Source organism: Gossypium arboreum, chromosome 9, assembly GCF_025698485.1.
Source record: "Gossypium arboreum isolate Shixiya-1 chromosome 9, ASM2569848v2, whole genome shotgun sequence".
Classification (NCBI taxonomy): domain Eukaryota; kingdom Viridiplantae; phylum Streptophyta; class Magnoliopsida; order Malvales; family Malvaceae; genus Gossypium; species Gossypium arboreum.
In genome coordinates, this window is record NC_069078.1 from 65,063,380 (window position 1) to 65,070,263 (window position 6,884).

Sequence of the window (6,884 nt, forward strand, 5' to 3'; positions counted from 1 at the left end):
TTCTTATTCACATATTAAATTATTTTATTTTACTAATTTACCACAAAGCTTTGCTAATTTTACATTTTAATCCTTAAATAACAAGAGAATTCATGGATACTTATATATGTTTATTAATTTTTTCTTTTTTTTTTTTTAGAATTTTGTATTTGTAATGATTGAATAAGTTGAATTGAAACTCGATGATCAAACTGGTTTAATCAACAATTTGATTCTTACTAGAGGCGTTCATGGGTTGGGTCTATGAATGATATTAATATATTTTATGTTTGCCCGAGCTCAACTTTACCCAAAATATGGATCTTAAATTTTGCCTAAGCTCGCCCATATTTATAAATGACTAACCTAAACTCATTTTAGACCCATTCATATTGTTTTAAATTTAATATTTAATAATTTTATATATTTTTTATTTATTAAAATTCTATATATAGTCATTTAAACATTTTTTTTGAATATTAACTGATGCTTTTATTTGACGGCAAACTTGACCCGCAACAATTAAATGAACCTACAACTGTCCTACTCTAATTGGCACCTAAAATAGTGCATTGGAAAACAAAAAGTAGAAATAATTAAATAACACAGGAAATTAAAACTAGTAAAAGGAAACAAAAGAACTTAAAACTAACAGAAATGAAAAACCTAGGTCAGAAATCCCATTTTCCTTGATGCTGTAAACAAAATCCCATTGTGCATCAGCCATTGCAGAGACCTTCCACCTATGAAACAAACAGCTTTTGACTTTTCAACCTCCAGTTTTTGTTATTTTCCGTGAGTTCATCAGACCAATCCGTCGTTACCAAGTCCGAACTCATCAATATCATTTATCGTCTATCACCGTTGTGATTTCTGTCGCGGTTTACCAGTTCTTCCACCACGCGTGGTACCTCTTCCATCCAATATCGTGGTCCATCATACTTCTGTTCTTTCAACGCCAATCCATATGCCGCTTTATTGGCTTCCCTTGGTATGTGTTTGAATTGCAAACTTCTAAATTTGGAGGTTCTCCCCTTAATTTCATGGATCAAACTTCTAATGCATGATCTATCTTCAACTACAAAGATTAGTTTCCTAATAATAGTCAACGCATCTCCCTCAACACATATGTCTTGGAAACTCATTTCTTCCGCCATAGTAACAGCTTGTAAACATGCCCTCACCTCGGCTATTGTTGGATCTGAAATATTCTCCCATGGGTAAATGCATGATGCCATCATTAATCTTTCTTTATTTCAAGCAATGATTCCAGAAATTGATCTGTGATAGTTCTGATTAAATGATGCATCAAAGTTAATTTTTATAACATTTCCCCTAGGTGGTTGCCACATATTAGCGTTAGTATCATTTCTGGTCTTCAACACCTCACCCATATGCTATATTTCTATTTAATATGCGTTGATAAAGCCCACAATTTCATGCACTCGGTCTCTTTTCCCCTCATAATAAATTCTATTCTGGTTGTACCAAATAGCCCATAAAAAGATAGTTCGAATTTTACATTCTTCATTACTATGATTTTAATATTCAACTGCTAACCATTTTTTCCAACTTGTTTCTCTATTGATTGTTAAGTTAAACACTCCCAAATCCCATAATACTTGTTGAGTAAAGTTGCAATCCCAAAAGAGATTGCCCACCGTATCTTCTTCTTCTTGGCATACTAGACAAATCGTGTTAGTCACCAGCTTGCGGATTCTCAGATTATATAGTATAGGCACAAATTTGTTAGCAACTTTCCAAAAATGTATTTGAAACTTGCTTGGTAGCTTAAGATCCCATATGTTTGTAAAAAACTTAGATAGATTATTGTAATGCCCCAAATTTCTGTAAATTCGGCTTTTGTGATGGTTGAGCATGGAAATATCTGAACAATTGTTTTTGTGTTATTTTGGGATTTAAATGTGTGGTTAAGAGGGTATGTGTTTTGGGGTGTGTTTGGGAGGTCCCAAGTTCGAGCCTTAACTTGGGCTAAATTTTGGTTTTTATTCGGATAAAACTTAAGTTTTGGTTAATGCGCTTATCAGAATTTATTGGTAGAAACTTAACAGATTGGGCCTGCTGGTTTGGTGTTTAAGTGGAGTGTTAGTCTACTCAGGGTCCTGAGTTCGAATCTCTGCAGTGGCTTTGGGATTATTTTTGCTGCAAGTTTCTGCTAAATTTTAGGCTTTATCAAAATTTTGAGTTTAGGGTTTAGTGAAAATTAAGGGTTTGCAGTATGTCTTTATTTTCCTTATTTTTAACAAAAACTTTTTCCTCTGCCATTTTCTTCTCCCAATCAGGTTTTAAACAACAAAGAATCACCGTTATTCGTTGAAGGTAAGTAGATCTCTCGTTTCGAGAATTGTCTATTTTTAATAATCGGACTTAAGAGACTGATTTTGGGTTCGCTATGAGTGATTTAGGCTTTGGAGTGTTCGTGGTTGGATTAGCAGCAAAAAAGAACCAGGTGTGTACTCCGATTACGCAGAAAATGAGTTTCGGTGAAAGCCAAAAAGTAGCCTGTCGACGCCACATGGGTGTGTGGTCTGCCCGTGTGGTAGCCTGCGTCGCGAGACACAAGCTTGTCACAGAAGAGCTAGGCCGTGCGTGCGCCACAAATGCGAGATGGACACAACCGTGTGAGGGCTTGTAGGTCGTGTGCGAGGCACGGACTCGTGTCGGCCTACACGAATGAACCACACGGGCGTGTGGGAATCTGAGTCAGGTCGTGTGGGCCATAGAGGCAGGGAACACGGGCGTATGAGGCCAATTTTGTTGAAATGATCTGTAAGGTTGCATGGGTTGCCTAAGTCGACTGTAACCTGACTGTAGGGGTGGTAAGCGTTACTCGGTCCCCTTACTCTGATTGGTTACTGAAAAGTATGTTAATATAAGCATGTGTATCTGTCTGATTCTGTATATCTGCTCTAACATGATGTTGATATGATCTACTATCTGCATAATAGCATGCCATGATATTTATGATGCATTGCATTGGGTTAGGATTGTTGTGAAGAGAAGGAAGTTTGAGAGGAGATTAGCCTGTTATCTGGCAGCGATGCTGTATTTATATATATAAATTGCCATGTACTATTTTGCGGTACCTTATGGTGTGTAGGGTTTGATGGGTTGATTAAATCCCCATACTTGGTGTGTAGGGTTGAGTGGGTCGATTCTATCCCCACATGGTGTGATGGGTTAGACGGAGATGGTGTGCAGGGTTGGTGAGCATGATATTTCTGATATATGATCTGTTATGCATGCGATATTTGTATGGCTAAGGCCGAATAACTATATTCTGTTATCTGTTTGTATGCATGCTGTTTGTGGGGATGTACACACTGAGTTTGCAAAAACTCACCCCTTTTTTTATTTTGTTTGTCAGGTAATCCTCAGCAGTAGATGGATCGGTGTGAAGGGCTCAATGGTGACCACTGCTAGACATTTACGGATTTTTGAGTAACATTTTATTTTGCCTGCTTTATTTAAATATATGTTTTAGGATTAATATGTATTTGGACTCGAACTATTATTGGGTTTATTTTGGGATTTTAAATTGTTAAATTATTGATTTATGAATTAATGATGTTTTAGCTTCCGCGTTAATGAAATGTTTTCACGTAATAATTGGAATAAAGATTGCCCGCCTTAAGTAAAGCTAATAAACTAAACAATTTTTCACTTGATAAGGTTTCCTAAAAGGGTTTCCTAAAAGTATTCTCATATGATGCCGCCAGATTCGGCCATAACGTCTAGGCCAGGTTTGGGGTGTTACAATTATCATGTTGTATACTAGTTTCCTCTGTTGTATTCATCCATTTGTAACCATTTTTAACTGTATAAATCCCTGTATTATCGCCTCTCCAAATTAATACATCTTGTGGCTCACTGCTCGCCAATGGAATTGAAAGTATTCTCTGCATCTACACCTCGCTAAATAATGAACGAATTTCCTCCTGCTTCCAGGTAACAAACTCCCTTTCAATTAAATCTGACACCATAGAATATCGAATATCAATGTGTTGACATTGTATTCTTCCTTGTCCAGGACTCGGTAGCCATACGTCATTCCATATATTGACATTCCTCACATCCCTGATTCTCCAGCCAATCCCCTCATCAATAAGACGTCTTGCTCCCCATATACTTCGCCAGGTGTAAGATGAGTAATATCCTATTCTTGCACTTATGAATTCCCCTATTGGGAAATTGAGAAAATAAAATAAAATAAAATAAAATAAAGAACACACAGATTTTACATAGAAACCTTTTTGGGAAAAAACCACGGGCAGAGGAGAAGAAAAATCTATTATGTCGAATTCTAATAATTACAAGAGGAATAGACTATGTCTATTTATAGGCTTGTAAAGCCATATTCTAATAGGAGTGTAGTAAGATTGAAACATCTTATTCTAACCAATATAAAATAGATAGAGTTTAATAAGGTTTAAAAAACCTTATTCTAAAATAAAATAAAAGAAGTTTAGTTCTATATAGATTTTACTTTTATTTTATTTTATCACTGTATTTTATTTAAATAAGAATTAGAGTCACTTAATTCTAACAATCTCCACCTTGACACGAATTCTCAATGAATTAGTTCTTCATCGCGAACTCTCAACGAACAAGTTCTTCACCTCTTCCATAAAACCCCTTAAGAGTTTAACTTTAACAATGAACACCAACCAAGTCTAAGCAATGCTCAAACTTGGTTATAGGAAGTGACTTAGTCATCATATCTGCAGGATTTTCATAAGTACTAATTTTGCTCACAACAATATCGCCATGAGCAATAATATCACGAACAAAATGATACCGAACATCAATGTGTTTTGTTCTCTCATGAAACATATGATCTTTTGTAAGGAAAATTGTATTTTCATTGTCACAAAATACTGTACTGGTTTGAAGGTCTTCATTGAGTTTACTAAAGAGTCCCTTCAACCAAATAGCTTATTTACAAGCCTCAGTAATCGCAATGTACTCAGCTTCAGTGGTAGATAAAGCTACTCTAGTTTGCAAAGTGGCTTTCCAACTGATTGCACAACCTTCGATTGTAAAGACATACCTGTGAGAGATCTTCTTCTATCAAGGTCTCCAGCAAAATCAGCATCAACATACCCAATGACTCCATCTCTAGTTCTTCCAAACTGTAAGCAAACATCAGTAGTACCTCGTAAGTATCTTAAAATCCACTGAACTATTTTCCAATGTTCTTTACCAGGACTCGCCATGTATCTACTAACTACACTGATTGCATATGATAAATCTGGACGTGAACAAACCATAGCATACATGAGAGATTCCGCTGCACTAGAGTATGGAACATGTAACATGTATTCAATCTCATCATTTGATTGTGGAGACAAAGCTGATGAAAGTCTGAAATGGGATGCTAAATGAGTACTAATAGGCTTTAGCACTCAGCATATTGAACCTGTAAAGAACTTTCTCAATATACCCTTTCTAACTTAAGTACAATTTACTTGTTTTTCTATCTCTAAGAATCTACATTCCAAGTATCTTTTTTGCTGGTCCCAAATCTTTCATCTCAAATTCTTCACTTAGTTGGGCTTTGACCTTTCTTATCTCTCATTTATTTTTTGTTGCTATTAACAAGTCATCAACATAAAGAAGTAGATATACAAAAAAACCATCACAGTTTTTTTAAAGTAAATACAACTGTCAAAACTAGTTCTTTTGAAATCATGAGAAGTCATAAAGGAATCAACCCTCTTGTACCACTATTTTGGTAACTGTTTCAAACCGTAAATGGACTTTTTCAGCAAGCAAAATAGTCCTCTTTTTCTGAGACTGTAAAACCCTCTAGTTGTTGCATGTAAATATCCTCCTCAAGTTCTCTATGCAAAAATGTAGTTTTTACATCTAACTACTCAAGCTCCAAATCATGCATGACCACAATACCAAGTAAAGCTCGAATCGAAGTATGCTTCACAACTGGGGAGAACACAACTGTGAAGTCCACTCCTAGAATTTGACTGTAACCCTTTGCAACAAGCCTTGCTTTATATCTGGGTTCTTCAACTCCTAGAGTTTTTTATTTTTTTTTAAACACTCATTTACAACGAATAGCCTTTTTACCTTTAAGAAGTTTCACAAGATCCCATGTTCTGTTTTTTTGGAGTGATTCCATTTCCTATTGCATAGCAAACATCCACTTTTCTGAGTCTTCACAGCTAACTGCCTCAGAATAATTAGATGGCTCTTGGTTTGTATCTATATCTTCAACCACATTTAAAGCATAAGCAACTAGATTAGCTTCGACATACTTCTATAGAGGTTTAATTTCTTTTCTAGTTCTGTTTTTGGCGATAGAGTATTGTGGTGAAAAAGCAACTCTATTCTCAATTTTTGTACTGACTTAAGGACTAGACTCTGTATTAATCTAATGCTCCACCTACTTTTGATTTTCTTTATTAGAAGAGTGTTTAAGAGATAAGTTAGGTAGCATAGTAGTTTCATCAAAAACAACATCTCTGCTAATCACAACTTTTATATTTTTAGGACACCATAACTTATACCCTTTTACACCAGCTTTATAACCAAGAAAAATACATTTAATAGATTTCGGTTCCAATTTTCCATTATCAACATGAGCATACATAAGACACCTAAAGATCTTTAAATCAGAATAATTAGTAGGATTACCATACCATACCTCTTGTGGAGTCTTTTTCTCAATGGCAACGGATGAACATTTGGTTGATAAAAAAACACGCAGTAGAGGCTGCTTCTGCCTAAAACGACTTTGGTAAGTTGGCATTTGACAACATACATTAAACCTTCTCCATACTCGTTCTGTTCATTCGTTCTGCAATGCCATTTTATTGTGGAGTATGGTGAACTGTCAAGTGTCTCACGATCCCTTCTGACTCGTACAG